Here is an 18,722-nt window from a genome sequence, read left to right on the forward strand (position 1 = left end):
AGACTTTAAGCTTTCATTCCATAAAAAAGATTGAAAATCGGTTGAGCTGTTCAAAAGTTATGATTTTTTTAAACATTACAAATCTAATGCGCTGAGATCTACAGTGTGTGCCGATGAAAAATGACTGATTTTTTTATTTTTAAAAAAATATATCTCAAAAACTAAAAAACATACATCGCTGAAAATTTGACAGTTTACGTAAAATTTTCTGAAATTTTAAGAAAAAATGAGAGCAGCTATAGCCCCATCTGGTCCCGAGGCCTTCAAAACACGAAAAAACGGAAACTATTGAGTTTTTTCATGTGAAAAACACAATTTTTGTGAAATTTTATATTTTTTCCGAAAAGTCAAAATCTTTAGCCTTCATTTCGTCCAAAAAGATTGAAAATCGGTCAAACGGTTCAAAAGTTATAATTTTTAAAAAATAAAAATTTTGCAAAATCGCGATTTTTCTGGTCACCCTATTTCGGAAATGGTCACCTCAATCAATAAATCCAAAAATACGTGTATCCTTATTTCGGATAAGGAACAAAATAGCAAGTTTACACGGAATTCGGAGACCCACTAGATCGGTTTTTCATGGAATGGTTGTATACTTCTAACAAGAAGGGAACTAGCATACAGTATGGCCCATAAAAAAAATGCGAAAATCGTCATATCAGGTGTTATGGTAGTTTTTACATAGGAAATGTGAATGTAACATAAATATTATTCATTACTTGTATTGTTTAATCTATTTAGACTACGTTTTTCGCTTTGGACATGATTTTTATCTGTTACTTGCATCTTACCAGAGAGGAATTGGAAGCATACCTTTAAATTTTATCATACGGACGTCGAGTTCAATATCTGTGTGATGAAAGCTTCTAAAACATCAACGATGGCGTGAGATTCTTCACAGACCTTGTCTCCAACAAACGCCCATATCAAATGATTGAATTGGTTCATACCTGGGTAAATGGAGACTTAAACATATTTTCGTAAAAACGGCTCATTTTGGAGAGCTTTGATTGTACCTTCATATAAGTGTGATAAGCAGCTCCGTTTTGCTCAAAAGCTATGAGCTAGTATTGATATAAGTTGTCTCTAACCGAAGGAACACATTTCATTCTCAAAAATCTGTTATAGGCTCCCGTATTTATTTTTTATTCAACCTTAACAAAAAATAAAGGCATATCAAACCTATAAGACGCAAATGCCCTCAGAACTATGACCCTGGCAAAATATTTTATTGTGATCATGAAAAACACGTTCTCTAAGAACTCCTTCATCCTCTGATACCAAACAAACTAAAAGTTTCAACAATAAAGTGTGATTTACGAAGGCGGAAAGTTTATCACCAGAGTATACGACAATCAGACGCTCTCTTTGTTGTGAGTTATGAGAATTGTCTAACATCATAATTCTTGCAGTTCTAGCAAATGGCTTCAACCAGTCTTCAAGATCATCTAATGTCTGAACCGCGAGTTGATTCTGCGCGTTTAGGTAATACTCAGTTCGTTTTACCTGAATAGAGTGCTTCATGAAGCCCAAGCAGGACAGTTCGGTTTTGCGTCGTCCGATAGATTTGGCTCACGGTTTCGAGCATGTTTTCGTCGCCGGAGATTTTTTTTTCCTGTTTTGGAGCGTCTTGTTGGGTAGTGCTTCGTGAAGCCCAAGCAGGACAGTTTTTACATTCAGAAATGGAATAGTGAAAAGTGAAAAATGAAAAAGTGATTTGTTTGATTTGTGTCCTCAGTACTGTTGGTTTTTGGCTGCCCTAAGTTCACCGAACCATCCGGAAGTGACAGGCAGCACATAAATTTAGAGAATCAATCCGGTGAGTTTGTTCCAGTATGATACTTTTTCTTTTGTGAGCCTTCCGGATCGTCCGCGTCGTGGAACTTCTGTTATTTTCGGAGTTTGATAATTATGTTCAGATTGCGCATTCTGTCCGGGCGGGTGTTACTAACAATCGGTTGTGGATGCTTTTTAACCGTTCGATGACCTTGGAGGGATCGATTCTGCTTTTCGTATAATTTTGAGCAGAAAAACCGACTGTGTTATCCTAGGGTGTTTAATTCGAACGCGCTTCCTTTCGTTTCGTTTCGATTATCTAAAAATACAGTACCACCCAGTACAGTTTTTCAATAGGCGTGATTTTTTTTTTACGCGTATCGTTATTTTATACAATCCGATGACCCTGGAGGGATCGGTTTTGCTTTTTACTGGTTATTGAGCAAAAATATTACTGCACAATCGACAAGCATTTCGCGAAATACTATTTATACTATAAATAAGCTATTGTTTTCTGTTTTGATTGCCGGCATTCAAAAGATTAATTTGAAAACGCTTAAACAACAAATATTTATGGTCTATCGCCAGCTTTCTAGGCGAATCCTGACAATATACCTTCCCCAACCTCCAACTCCGTAGCACTTATGAGGGTGTCGCTGAGTCGGTGGCCTCTCATTAAGTAAGTGCTACATCAACATTTCCTTCCCCTATCCCAAGTTACGGTAAAGATGGACGTGGCCGGGAATTGCGATATTCATGCTTTTTGTATTCTTGTTTATGATTTGAACAAGGTATACTCCCCTGTCTTGTTCTTGAAAGTAGTCAGGATGAGATTATTAAAAAGAAACATGAATGTTGCTAGTATCCAATCTACGAAGTATACCGTAACTACGCTAACGCTAACGCTAACGCTAACGCTAACGCTAGAGTATACGACAATCAGACGCTGTTTCTAGCTTTGGGTGGACAAAACCTTTGAATTTATTTGATTTATTGCATTATTTATAACAGTTAGAAATATATGACAAAAATTGTCCTGGATAGCGAAGTTGTGTCAGAATATACAACAATAATCAGAAATTACATTCACTATCAAAAACAATGAAAATATCGCTTGTGGATGCTATATTCACGTTCAAACAATTTTCGCATTTTTTTATGGGCCATACTTTAATATGAAGTTGTAGATCGCGGCATTGAAAGTTTAATACCTCTAGGGCTTCTTAATCGAATAAGTTTACGATGCAAGTATGCAGGACATTTTTTGGTTACAAAAAGTAAAAACACGGATCTAACTAAGGGAAAATTGTTAAATGAACAACCAATCAACGATTTGTGTAGGTGAGTAACAGGAGCATATCTGTTTAAGTTATATACAAATCTTACTGCGCAGTTGAGAGCTACCTTTAGTTAAGATGGCAAAGAATAAAAATAATCAAAAAGCCAACAAGAAGGATCGAACCCTAGACCTTCAGATCTATACACAGAGGTGCTTAAAGTCTCGTAAATAAAGGTAACAATTATAGTCTTGAGAATTTTTCATCCATGTGCAGATTAATTTTTGGTATTGTTCCTAGAGATATGCATAAATTAGCTATATTTATAAAAATTAAATCAGAAAAAAACATTGATTAAAGTCCCAAAAAATCGATTACCCTAAGAGTTTCTGAATAATCCATCCACAAGTTTCCTAGGATTTTTTTCCTAAAAGAACTTAAAAAATTATTTCAGAAAGGTTTGGAAGCATTAATCCAGAATTGTTTATGTTGAGAAATTTTTATTGAATTCTGCGGATTAATTTTTGGAAGTGTCCTGAGAGATATTTATATATTACAAAAATAAAACCCGAAGGAAGTATTGAATAAAGTCCTGAAAAATATTTTATTTCCAATAATATATTCAAATGTTTACTTGGCAAAATTCCTATGTCAATATATGAAGGAATTCTGAGAAAAAATATTCTAGAGAAATCCTAGAAATAATTGCTGGAGAAACCGATATTTTTTTTGTGAACTTCTCAAGAGAAAATTAAAATTTCTCCAAAGTAAAATTTAAATAATCATTTTTGGGAATAATTTCTGATGGATCACCAAAGAAATGCCTGGAGAACTTCTTGCAGGAATCATTATAAGATTATTTTATGTGATACCAAGAGTAATTTTCAGAATAATGTATGAAGGATTGCTTGGAAAAACATACAGGGAATATTCGTAAACCATTTCAAATTATCTGAAGAATTTTACAAACAAGCCTAACTAGTATTCCTGTAGATTTTTTAGGACAGTATCTTAACACTAGTCAAAGCAGATAGGTGTAAAAATATGTGGAGTATTATTTAAGGACCCCTGCTTAAGACACTGATTGGAAAAATTCTCAGTGGAATTCTTGATTTGGTGTAGTTTCTGTAATATTTCCAGAAACAAAATGAAATTTCTGGAAGTGTTTCAAATAGAGTACCTGAACCTGAACTGCTTAGAGGATAATCAAACCGAACTTTTTTGTAAGTCGCAGGTTAGAGAAGAACTTCATGGAGTCATTGAAGGCATAATCCAGAGAGAGAGTTATCAGGATCAATTTCTTATAGAATATACGTAGAGATAACCACATATATTTTACAAAAAAACAACCCTGAAATAATTCTTTTAATATCATAATTCCTTAAGCATCATTATGGGTGTGGTGTCCAATCAAGTTCGAGAAGGAACGCATGATGAAATTTCCTTTGAATATGGCGAAGAATTCCCGAAGGTGATCATTGATTTATAGCTGAAGAAATCTCTACAAACTTCCTAGTATATTCTTTGCTGGAATTACTGAATCAGTCCATGATGTAATTCTTTGTATTTTGAAGAAAAAAAAAAGTTTTGTCAGGATTCCAGAGATGAATTTTTCGAAGTGTCTCAAGAGAAATGCATTCTAAAAAGGTTTAAGAAATTCTCAGATGATATCAAAGAAACTTCTAAAATTTTGAGAGGCAGAAAAATATCTTAGATCAAGTCCTCCTCCATTGAGAAATTCGAGTTACTACCGGAAAAGATATTTTGGAATTCATTATTAGAATGGTCATTGAAGAAATTCCTTGAACAATCTAATGAAAAGTATTGCAGGAAATAGAAAGGAATCACATGAAGCTTTCCTGCGGAATATATATGTGAAGTTATTTCTTATCAGATTTCTTGGAAAGTTCTTGGAGTAAATAATAGATTAATTTATTTCTAAATAACTTAATAGACGCTAGGCAAAAACCTCAGCAATATCCATTGTGTTCAAATAATGTTGGGCAAGATATTCGACAGAAGTGATTTTTAACGGAATTTTTAGAGTAAGCTATTGTTGACGTAAAATTGCGTCATGATAAACATGAATCCTGAAGACCATCTCTTAGAAATTTAAAAATATATTCATTTTCTCCTATGTAGAAAAATTTTTCTTAGATATTCTTCGAAGCCCACCATCAGACGATATCAGGCTCGGATGACAAGTTTTTGTTAATTTACTGCGACTTCATTCCGCGCTATTCTGAATTGATATATGATCTGTCAGTTCATAAGACGTGATTCTTGATTATACTGTTTACGACATAGTTTGTTGTGAACGTAGATTGTCGATAATGAACCGTAGTTGAGAATTATATTCAATTTTTGTTAACTTTAACTCATTTTGATTTGGTATATTGTGCGATACTGAATTTTGAAGTACGCATATTTGATTTTGAATGTACATTCCCATACAATACGAAGTGCAATGGGGATGACCCTTTTCTGCTTTCCGACATGGACATTCGACCACTCATCAAGTTATATGTATAATAAATTTGATTCACTCCAACAAATCTGAAAGCTCTTCTCCTTCTTCTCTCACCTTTTATTTTCCACCATACATTGTTAAAATAATCCATACATACATTGTTAAAATAATCCAAAGCTGCATCTTATGCGACTTGACGCACACTTCAAATTAATTATCTGAACTCCAAGTCTTAAATACTTCCTATAAGAGCTGGTGTTCCTCAAGGCAGCATTTTGGGACCAATATTATACAATATTTTAACATCTGACTTACCTGAGGGATCTCAGTGATGTTAAAAATCTTTGTTTACGGATGGCACATATTTGCAAAAATTGAAGATTTATCCTAATATTTCCACAACTCAACTTATAATATTCCCACAAAAACCAAAAGCTTTTTATTAAAAAAAACTTGAAGTGGACATGAAGTCATGATGAAAGGGGTCCCAATAAATTTATCAGATGAAGTATATCAAGCTCTGTCCCAGTGGGGACGTAATACCAAGAAGAAAAAGAGATCAAAATCTTTGACGCATCTTCAAAGATTGTCAAATAAAAAAAAAGTTCCCCCCACAATTCCCTCGAATCGTATCCATCACAAAGCATTTTCACCATAAGCAGTGGTGTCACATTCAAGCTGTCGCTGCGGTACTTAAGCTAATTAGTACGGAAAAGAAAATGATCTTCCTCCCCAGTCCGTCTTCCGGCTGGCGTTTTATCTTTTTGTTCGCTTGGTGCGAATTGCCCGTTTTGTTCCATCCCGCGCACCCAATCTCACACATGCGTTGTCACACGCTTTTGTCGACGACGCACAGTGGTCTAAAAAACAAAAATTGGTCAAAATAGTTCTATCGCAACGATCATAAAAATATAATGTATAAGGCATACTAAAAAGTAGTAAAAATCTCTTATTTTGTAGTTTTGGCCGCCACATTGCATGGATCCCACCCATTGTGCGACGATGACGCTAATTTCCCATCCTCCCTTTGATTATTTTAATCCGTTTTAATTGGTTTGCGTTTGATGCCCGCATTTCATCACACATCACAAACGGTGCACGTCTCTGTGGTCATGCAGCGATCTGCAAACTAATTGTGCAATTGAATTTCACACGCGCACCGTTTTGGCGATGATGCATGAGCGAGAAAACAATCTTTCGCTGGAAATTGCACTCTAATCTGTCATTAATTAGTCAACGCACGTTGCTCAAGCAGAGACCGGGAAGTCCCGCCATCAGAGACAGAGAGGTGTGAACCGAAATACCAGACCGCGAGTTGGACTTCCACAAAAGGTTCATCACGCACTGGTCTCGACGCTTGGTGTCTGCATTGGATCGCCTTCGCCATGCGAAAGGAATGGAAAATGGGCCCCTTTTTTCAATCCCCGTTCCCACCAGGAAAAGTGTAGCAAAGTTCACAAATGGCGCAAATTGGTTTTTCACACTTGCTGGCCTAGCGCTCTCGCACTGTTCGCACTATTCGACACTTTGTTCACACTTCACAATTCGATAGGTGTTCCGAAAGTAATTTTATAGTTAAGATAAAAAAGGTGGGCTTCTATGACACTTGTTTTAAAATCTGATTTCCTTTTACGACCGTTATTATATATGATCCTGATCAGATATACAAAACTTTTAAGGTGAAAATGAATCGAAGCAAATCTCAAGTTTTCAAGAGCACATATCTAGTGTAGGGGGTGGGATTTCGTCTCACTAAATCCGGATAGCAAACACCTTGATGTGGATTGTGTAAGCTTCAAGCTACAAATATCATTTTATTATTTATTTGAAACATTTGATAAATACAATGTTTACTCACAATTTTAGTGAACGTTCTGTGGGTTTAGGAAGAATCGTATCAGCTACCCGAGATTCTATGTTTGCTATAAGTACAATTTGCATGTTAGTTTTAAGTTCATTGTGTTTGATTGAGCTACTTACAACAGTTTTTAATTTCTAGTCACTAGGTTTAAGTTCAAATTCAACAGCAATTCCGTACTAGTATTTATAAGATTAAGAAATAACTCAATTAGATTTTTAGGTGATATTTTCCACAACGGTAGATCAACGTGATGACTTGCAAAGATCATTTGCTCGATCGTTTGGCATTTCTCCTGTCTTCTGTCATGTATGACGGCTTGATCAGGTAAGACCAATAGCAGCGTCGCCGCACCGAGGGGTGTTGTCGGCACATACCCCCGCCCGTGAACCTAGGTCATGTCCCTGATCCTTCCGAAGTCCTATAGGTTCACGTTTCTCTTCGACGTCTAACACCGCTAGCCTCACAGCAGGTCGGCGCAAAACTCCGTTGGCTGTTCGCACTAGCGCTTGACGAACTCTTCCATCGGAACCGACAAAGGTTTTCTCTACTTGTCCCCTGATCCACTGAGTTCGTCCAGATCCGTTTACAACAAGGACCAGATCTCCTTCAACTATATCCTTGGTTTCCTTGAACCACTTACACCGGCGTGTTATTACTGGTAGGTATTCTTTTACCCACCTTCTCCAAAACTCTCCAACTATGTATTGAGCCATCTTCCAACTACTGCGGAGTGTAGCTCGTTCGGGTATGTCAGCTGGCTCTATTTTATTACCCGTGGAACTGCCCAAGAGGAAATGATTCGGCGTCAGTGATTCTTGGTCTGCTGATTCTAGCGGGATGTACGTGAGAGGTCTGGAATTTATCAGCGCTTCTGCGTCGTAAATAATTGTCTCCAGCGTTTCGTCGTTAGGTTTACGTGGATGTTCGAAGACTGAGCCTAAGGCTGTTTTTACCGACCGGACCAAACGTTCCCACACACCACCCATATGCGGAGAGGCTGGCGGGATAAACTTCCATTTGGTATCGGCGTTTGTGAAGGTGACCGCGACCGCTTTGTTCATAGCTTCAAGTTCCTCCTTAAGCTGATTGCTGGCCCCTTGAAAACAGGTACCGTTGTCCGAGAAAAACACAGCTGGTGAACCACGGCGTGCAATAAATCTCCTGATAGCCATGACGCACGACTCTGTGGACAAACTAGGTACAACCTCCATATGGATAGCTCGGATTGAAAGGCAAGTAAATAGCGCAATCCATCGTTTCGCTTGAGATCGACCAACCTTAACATACAAAGGCCCAAAGTAGTCCACGCCGACGTACGTAAAAGGTCGCACGAACGGTTCTAGCCTTTCTCCGGGGAGCGGCGCCATTACCGGCGGATTCGGTAATGCTTTGTTAATCCGACACCATGTGCAGTTTTTCGACACTTTTTGCACAAGCGATCTCAGATTTGCTATTTCAAAGTGTTGACGAAGCTCATTGATCACGGTTTCGCGATTGGCATGGCGATAACGGCGATGAAACCAGTCAACGATCATGTTTGTTATCGGGTGCAGCTTAGGAAGAATTACCGGATATCTTGCTTGAAATGGTAGGTAATCTGCTGCTCCGATGCGTCCGCGCATTCTCAGGATTCCTTGGGCGTCCATGTAAGGCCAAGTTTTGTATATGGAACTGGATTTAGCAACATTACCATGTTTGGCATCCGGGGAACCAGCCGTTTTCATCAACTCTTTCCGTTCCTCTGAAAAGGTCTCTATTTGTGCCATTTTCCACAGAAGAACCTCAGCACGCGCTAGCTCTTCTTGGGTTAGAATTTCCCGCTGCAGCTTTTGGCCGACATTCTCTCGTCGTAGGCTGTTGATAAAACGAACAATGTATGCAGTTGCTCGTTGTAACTTCGACCATTTGTTGAATCGAGAGTATTCTATGAGGGTTTCAGGATTCCAATGTGTCTGAACTCTTCGTAGCTCTTCATGGGTTGTGGTTGTAATACGTTGTTCTGGCCACGATACTTCATTCCATCGTAGAAATCCAGGTCCCTTAAACCAGACACTATTAGAATCTAAGTTCGGTCCATCTTTCCACTTTGTGGCATCATCGGAAATGTTGGACCTTGATTGCACCCATCTCCACTCTTGCGGTTCGCTCAATGTTAAGATTTCACCAACTCGTACCGACACAAACTTGTGAAATTTGCGATGATCAGACCGGATCCACGCCAGTGTAGTGGTTGAGTCGCTCCAGAAGAACCTTCTAGATACAGGAAGTGAGTGATACTCAACAATCGTCGTGGCGAATCGTACTCCAAGGACTGCCGCCTTCAGTTCAAGTCGCGGAGTGGACAAAGTTTTTAGGGGTGCCACTTTGGTTTTGGAGCCTACCAGCGCTACCTGCACATGGCCATCGTGTACCAGCCGAAAATAAATCGCGCAAGAATAGGCGATGTCACTAGCGTCCACGAACGTATGGACTTGCAGTTCATTGATTACTGACGGATATGGTGAAAAGTAGCACCGCGCAATCTTTAAATCGTTCAGTTTTGGAAAAAGCTCAACCCATTGCCGCCATTTTTTATTGAGTTCGTCGTTGAGAGGCTCATCCCATCCCGTTCCAGCCGCCCATGTTCCTTGTATGATAACCTTTCCGTGGACGAGGAAATGTGAGATAAGCCCGAGGGGATCGAAGAGACTCATTACTACCTTCAGGACCTCACGCTTGGTAGGAACATGTGTTTCGTCGAGAATTGAGTGGAGATCGTTTCGCAGATTGAAGGAATAGGAGAAACAATCATCGACAGGATTCCAGGTCATTCCTAGCACGGACTCAGTAGTGGAGTTCCTTTCTAGCATCAAGTTCTTCGGCTCGTCATCGGTTGGTTGACCTATTTCCCGGAGAAGTTCTGTTGAGTTAGAGCGAAAGCCTCGAATCTCGAATCCTCCCAGCGAGTGTACTTGAGTTACCTCCTTCACTACTTCCACAGCATCTTCAAGGGTCGCAAAGCTGTCCAAGTAGTCATCCACGTAATGTTTTTTTACGATTGCGGTGGCGGCACGTGGATAAACTTCGGAGAACTCCTGCGCGTTAAGGTTTTTTACGTATTGCGCGGCAGCGGGAGAACAAGTCGCGCCGAACGTCGCTACGTCCATGATGTAGAGTTGAATAGGTTCCGTAGAGTTGTTCCGCCATAGGAAACATTGTGCTAAACGGTCCTCTTCGCGAATTGAGAGCTGGTGAAACATCTCTTTGATGTCACCGCAGACCGCAATGGGAAATTGACGAAAGCCACTAAGCACTGCTGGTAATGGTGTTAAAAGATCAGGACCCTTCAAAAGCTTGGAATTGAAGGAGACTCCATCTACCATGGCTGCGGCATCCCATATTAATCTTATTTTGCTAGGTTTCTTGGAATGAATGACCACTCCAAGCGGCAGGAACCACATACGTTTGCGGTCTGCCCTTTCAAGCTCCGAATCAGTGGCAATGTGGGCGTATCCTTTTCGTAAGTACTCGGCAATTTGCTCCAGAACACGATTCTTCAGCAATGGGTTCTTTTCTAACTTACGCTCCAAAGACTTCAACCGCCGAACTGCCATTGGATAGCTGTCGGGGAAATTCGGATCGTCTTCTTTCCACAGAAGTCCAGTTTCAAATCCCCGTCCTGTCCGTCGCGTGGTTCGTTGTAATATTTCAATCGCACGTCTCTCTTCATCCGACTCTAGTGTTTCGCTTAGCCCCTTTATTCCGGCATCTTCCAATGTAAAATAGTCTCGGAGCTGATCGTTCAATTGACAGTCACTATTTGCTGGTCCAGCTACATGAAAATGAACGACAGCTCGCGGTATAGATGTTCCAGCTAAACTCCCGTAGACACTCCAACCCAATCGGCACTTAGCAGCTATCGGGTCTTTAGGTCCACCTTCGCGGACTTTTAACGGAACGGCAAGGTGAAGATTATCCAAACCAATTAGTAGCTTTGGCCGGATCAATTCATAATCTCTCAGTGGAAGTCCACGTAAATGTGGATAGCGGTTGCAGAGATCGTTGTAATTCATTGTTTGAGAAGGCAAGACTAAACAACTGACTGTCCTAACTTCGCTCAGCTTATAACGGGTTCGACCATTTTCACCGGTGATATCCAGCTGAATTCGTTGGGAATTTCGTTCTTCCCGTTTTATGTTACCCGTCCACTGAAGGGTCAACGGTTCTACGTGACCAGATACGCCTAGACGATCAGCGATGGTTTCCTCCAAAAATGTTGTCGACGATCCCTCATCGATGAACGCAAATACGAGTTCCTTCTGCGATCCCGCATATAGTACCACTGGGAGCACCCGAAACATAGGGTACGATCCATTGTTTTCCATGAGATGATTGACAGAGACATTACGAGGTGGAAACGCCGAAGAGGAGTGAAGGAGTGTGTGGTGTTTTTGGAGACATCCCTCAATCCCACACCCTTTCCAGGACTTACACGGCCACTTTCCGTGGCTATTAAGGCACGTACAACATAGTCTCTTTTGATGGACGACCTCCCACCGTTTACCGACATCCAGTGATTTAAACTGATGGCAATCCACTACGCGATGACCATCACGTTCGCATGCTGCGCATGGCTTACCTGATTTCACTGGTTGATTTACCATCCCTGGAGCAGAAGCTGCGATCGACGAATGGGTGTGTAACAGACTTCTTTCTCTTACTCGTTGTTCACCCTTGGAACGGCCGTGGTTCGGCAGTTCAAATGTTACCTGACTTGCTGCGTCTACTAATCCAGTCATGAAGTCACCAAACGTAGATAACGTCGCATAAGGTTGTCGGCTTTTATAGATGGCCCAGTCCATCTTCAGTGCTCCGGGAAGCTTTTCTACCAATTCTTGCATCAGCACAGGGTTTGCCAAGTGCGTGTACTGCTTCGCTGCCTTCAAGTGGTCCACGAGATTTTGCACCACTAATCCGAATTCTACCACAGTCTCCAAGCGATCGTGTCTGGGTGCAGGAGTACGATGAACCTTTTCAATAAGCGTCCGTATGAGAAGCTCTGGTCTACCATACAGTGTTTGTAGGGTGTTGATCACTTGACGGACGCTCGATGGAAGTAGAAGTCTACTCCGTACAGACTCAAGCGCATGTCCTCTTAAACATCGCTGCAGTCGAATCAAGTTTTCGGCATCGGTATAGCCGCAGGCCGCTGTAGATTGCTCAAAGCTACAAATGAATATTGGCCAATCTTCGGGATTGCCAGAGAAGTTCGGTAATTCCTTCCCCATCACTTGTCTGGCAGCTAGTTGGCTCGCACTGAGCGTCACAGGAATCGTAGATGGGTCTGGATCCATATTTCGCTGAGGCAACGAGTATGGCAATTGTTGATATTGCCTGTCCATATTTTGTTCTAGTTCCGGTTCTGCAGGAGGCATCGGAAACTGTCGTCCAGCATTCGGAAGTGAGTCCATCGGATGATTGACATAATATGAATGGAAATCGTGGTTGAATCGTTGACTGGCTGAGTTTGCATTTGTTGCTTGCTTCTGCGGTACGTCTTGATTCGGCTTAGGAATCGCACGTTCGTGAACGTCTTCAAATCGGTTGTAATTTGGAGCGCCGATCGAGAGCCGAGAAAATTGCTGGTCCACATGCGACTGCTCATTCGGGTTTTGATGTTCAGCTGTGTTGGTGAATGACGGTTTTTGATTGATCACCGGTAATGCTTCTCGGGGTACACTCCTTAAGGAATCGATTTCATCTTCAGCTCGTTCGGGGGAACATTGTTGCAACCACAGGGATACTTGTTGTTCAGAATCCGGAATTGTGCCACCTCTGCTGCTGCACTCACTCAGTTGTCGTGCAATGGTGTTTTTTTTCTCGAGCGATTCCTTCCTAATCATCTGCTGCTTCCTTTGGTACTCCCTTTCTTCCTGCAATTTACGTTGTCGTAGCTTGGCTTCAGCTTGCAAAAGCATCTTTTTCTCCTCAAGCTGGCGTTCCTCTTCTTCCATCTCTTTCTTCCTAATCGCTTCCTGCGCCTCCAACTCTTGTTCCTTTAGCAATTGCTCTTCTTCGACCAGCTTCATTTGAGCCTGCAAACGGGCAGCTCGGACACTCGAAGTCGTGCTGTTTGCGCTTCGAGAGAATTTCGATGCCAGTTGAGTAACCTTATTAACCGGCTTCAGTGCAGATTTGGCAGAACGTAGGGATCTGCCTTTCGATGGAGGTCGTTTGTGTGTAAGAGATGAGGACGTACCGTAAGGGGTTGCTTTCGTCTTTGCATTGCACTCCTTGCAAAGGTAGGTTTGGTTCTTCACCGACTCGTCTACCCCTGCGCAGTCAAAGTGTTCCCAAAGATTACAGCTGTCACAGGCAACCCACTTCTCGTCTTCAGCATCTGCCCTGGTGCAGGACTTGCAGCTGTATCCAGCGGGTCTCTGATGTTCCTCCATTCCACGACCCCGCGTAAATAAAATTCTTGAAGATTTTGTAGGGGGTGGGATTTCGTCTCACTAAATCCGGATAGCAAACACCTTGATGTGGATTGTGTAAGCTTCAAGCTACAAATATCATTTTATTATTTATTTGAAACATTTGATAAATACAATGTTTACTCACAATTTTAGTGAACGTTCTGTGGGTTTAGGAAGAATCGTATCAGCTACCCGAGATTCTATGTTTGCTATAAGTACAATTTGCATGTTAGTTTTAAGTTCATTGTGTTTGATTGAGCTACTTACAACAGTTTTTAATTTCTAGTCACTAGGTTTAAGTTCAAATTCAACAGCAATTCCGTACTAGTATTTATAAGATTAAGAAATAACTCAATTAGATTTTTAGGTGATATCTAGAGAACCATTTAACTTTTAAACCTGAAAACTTGATCGATTGGTCACCAGTAGTGCGTGACCAATTAATAAAGTTTTCAGTTTGAATGGTTGTATGGTTCTTTAGATTTGTGGTCTTGAACATTTGGGATTTGGCTTTGATTCTTCTTCACCTCACATTTATGTATTTCGGCACCTTAGATCAAATATTTTGCCTGAAATTGCTGCCTAACAATGTTAACGAACTTCCTCTGATAGATTTTCATGGAAATCTCCGGAGACTCGGATTTGTATGGGAATTCACACGAAATGGTTCAATTTTTGCCGTTCAAAAGTTCGAGGCTCATTTAAATAAGCATTTCCCGTAGATATGTATAATAACTTATAATATCCAACTGACGCCTAAGACACACTCTGTAGAGGTTTGACCATTTCAATTTATGTTGTTGATGTTATGACTTTTCTATTTTTGATGTTCCTGAGCTGTCCGGAATTCGAATGAAAGTATCCGGAATATGAGAGAAAAGTAAGAAAGCATCCGGGATAGGAATTATAAAAATTCCACACATTTCTATTAGCTTTGCTTAGATTAGACTGACTACACAAATCAATGGTTGCCATTCCGTGGTTGATCAAAGTCAGTGAAGATGCACAAAGAATCAACTAGAAGTTCGGCTGGGATTGGCCATAATCATCTTCAGTGTGCATAATTCAGTGCCTCTATTTATACAGGTTCAATAACGGCACCGGCCAAGTCCTTGCAGTCAGGTGGGATCGATGTTGCTGGGAAGGATATTTGTTAATGGGGAGGATCGTTGGGTCACAGGATTCACTTTGATAAACGATTAGACCATGATAAATTTAATATATTCAAGTGAAATGGAACATTTCTTAGTAGAAGAAAATAATGTCGATCCAAACTCTTCAAAGTTGTTGAATAAAGTAAAACTTTTGCAAATCTACACTCATAGCGTCGAATTGAAAAAACATATAAAACATACATAATTTATGAATAAGAGTTTATGCCGACACTCACACTCAGTGAAGTAAGTAACTGTTGATAACACATACGTTGTACAAGATTTATATGTTTTGTTTTTGAAGAATTTCAGCTCAGTGGGCTAGGATGCCCAGGTACTCTGATGATCTACGGCGGCTAGTTATTGAGGGCCGAAATGATGGAATGACCTACAAGAAACTGGCTGAGTGATTTAAATTATCGAAAAGTGCCGTACGCCAAATTTGTGTGAAGTATGAAACAACTGGATACATCGTAAATATACCAAAAAGTGGTAGACCACGCAAAACATCTGATCGAACGGACACTAGAATTGTGAGAGAAATTTCCAAAAAACCTCTTGGAACAGCGCGAGAAATCAAGGAAACCCTGGAGTTGGACATATCAGCAAGAACTATCAACCGCCGATTGAAATCCGGAGGATTGAAGAGCCGTCTTCAAGTTCACAAACCGTTCTTGACTGCAACGCATAAACGGAAGAGACTCGCATTTGCAAAGAAATACATCAACAAAGGATCTGGCTTTTGGAATTCAATTTTATGGTCCGATGAAAGTAAATTTGAGCTTTTCGGGTCAACCAAGCGACGTAGGGCCTGGCAGAAAGCCGATGAGAGGCTTAAAGATAAAAATATCTGCAAAACGGTTAAGCATGGTGGAGGTTCCATTATGCTCTGGGGATGTTTTGCAGCAAATGGAGTTGGAAATCTGGATTTGATTGACGGAATCATGACCGGTGCGAGCTATACCTCCATACTAAATCAAAATTTGATGCAATCTGTTCGGAAGCTGGGACTTGGACGTCGCTTCATTTTCCAACAGGATAATGATCCCAAGCACGTCTGCAAAATAGCGAACGAATACTTCAAAAAGAAGAAGATTAACGTGCTTGAATGGCCTCCTCAAAGCCCAGATCTGAATCCGATTGAGAATCTGTGGGCTATTTTGGATAACCGAGTGCCTTTGGAACGCAGAACAAACAAGAAAGCATTTTTTGAGGAGATAAAAGCAGAATGGGCACGTATCATCACGAATACTACTAAACACTTAGTAGACAGCATACCGAAACGTCTTGCTGCTGTAATTTCAGCTCTTGGAGGGAATACGAAATATTAATTATGTAATCCTATATCCGTTTTCACGGAATTGATATGAATTTCTGACGATTTTGTTCTTGGTTACTAACTTTTGTCCCTATGAATTCGAGTTCATTGAAATAAAAAAGCTCAAACAATGTATGACCGCATTCTAGATTTTCTTAATTACGCCTGATTGATCTTGATATAGGGGTGAAATGATTCATATAATATTTTGCAAAATCCATTCAAGTAAGCTAGGTGCATCTGTAAAAATCATGTTGAGAAACCGTTTGATTACTAACTTTTGTCACTGACTGTATGAAACCGCAATAACTTAGCATAAATTTACACCCAAACTTTGTGTTGGTACAGTGGTAGAGTGTCCGATTTCTAAATCAGAGGTCCCACGTTCGAGGCTTGCTGGAAGCTCTTTTATTTTTATCAAAATTTTGTGGCATTTTGTGTTTCTGGTCGCAGAAAGTCTGAAAAAGTCGTGTCAAGTGCGTATATAGTCTCCAGGTTGTTAGGTAAATAGCCTTTTCATGCATTATAAACGATTGAATTGATTCATATAGAATGATGCCTACCAAAAAATATACCAACCAAAATGTTGACTGGGCAGTGACGAACCTTTCCTAGTTTGTAATGAATACCATATTTACGTCTCACCTCTGAGCGATTAAATGTCTATTCATATTAATTTCACAGATTTGAAATAAAAGCATGAAACGAGCTCACCAATTATTCCTTCATCTTTTACTTAGCAGCCGCAATCCACTTTCAGCTTCACTTAACGTAACAATCCTTTTTCATCGCTTCACAAACCGCACTGCCCGGCAAACGTGAAATCCGAGAAAACCTAGAACCAGTGCACTATGGTCCAGGAATCAGTTTTACGCGGAAAGATGCATTTTGAGCTTTAGAATGAAACATTAGACAAAAACGGTCTTCTATAAAGTTGTTTGTATTAGTAAGGTCCTTTGTTTGGTGTTATTTAAAATTAGGGTGGACCACATCTTCATAGAAATTGTGTAACTAACTTTCTTATTTGTAGAAATTATACTATACATGCTTCAGCAAAGTTGTAGACCATTCAATTTCAAGCAACTTTGCCAAAAAAAGTTTTTTTATATCTCTTAAATTGACCGATTTAGAGCTATTTTACTACGGTGACATAGGGTGGTCCGAACAAAATTGGTTTTCTGGCTCTAGAGTTTTCAATTCAAATTTCTCATCAAAGTAGTCTATGAAACACTTTTAGAGCTTTGAAAAATGCGTAGTTTGGTGAGTGAAGAAACTCGCTATCTCTTTCCGTTTGGGAGTTATTATTGTTTTTCTCTCAAAAACATGCCTACTTCGATTGTGAATATTTCTGATTGGGGCAAACATAAAACATATCTTTTGACGGCATTCAAAAGACAAAAAAAAATTGTAAATTATATTAAAAAATTACAGATGTGTTATTTTTGTAACTCTAATAAAACACCTTGAAAATCAAATATTTTTTATCACAAAAACTTTAATAACTTTTGAACTAAAATAGATATCAGCAATATTTTTGCATGAAAATTTGCGTTTTCTTAAGTTCTAAAAGTCGTTCATAGATGACTTTGACGAGAAACTAATATTAAAAACACTAGAATTGAAAAACTGATTTTTGTTGGACCACCCTTTGATGATTAGGAAAAAATGCTCTAGATTGGTCAAATTTTGAGCTACAGAAAAACTTTTTTTGGCAAAGTTGGTCAAAATTCCAAGTTCTACCGCTTTGCCTAAGAGTATATACCAGTATTTTTGCAAATAAAAAAGTTGATTATATGATTTGTGTGAAATTGTGGACCACCCTAGTTTTGAGTGACTCAGTATGAAAGCCTAAATTTTTATAAACAATTTTGTAGAAGATCATTTTTGTCTAAAATTTTATTTTCATGCTCAAAATGCAAAATAATAAAGAAATACATACTATGAAAATCTTCAAAATAGTTTTAGAGCCCTATCTTTCTTTATTCGGATTTCTCGTCAAAGCGGTCTATGAACGACTTTTAGAACTTAACAAAACGCAAATTTTCATGCAAAAAGATTGATGATATCTTTTTCAGTTCAAAAGTTATTAAAGTTTTTCTGCTTAAAATCATTTGTTTTTAAGGGCATTTTATTAGAGTTACAAAAATAACACATTTGTAATTTTTTGATATAATTTACAATTTTATTTTGTCTTTTGAATGCCGTCAAAAGATATTTTTTATGTTTGCCCCAATCAAAAATATTCACAATCAAAATAGGCATGTTTTTGAGAGAAAAACAACAATAACTCCCATACGGAAAGAGATAACCAGTTTCTTCACTCACCAAACTACGCATTTTTCCAAGCTCTAAAAGTGTTTCATAGACTCCTTTGATGAGAAATTTGAATTGAAAACTCTAGAGCCAGAAAA

This window comes from Aedes aegypti, chromosome 2, assembly GCF_002204515.2.
Source record: "Aedes aegypti strain LVP_AGWG chromosome 2, AaegL5.0 Primary Assembly, whole genome shotgun sequence".
NCBI lineage: Eukaryota > Metazoa > Arthropoda > Insecta > Diptera > Culicidae > Aedes > Aedes aegypti.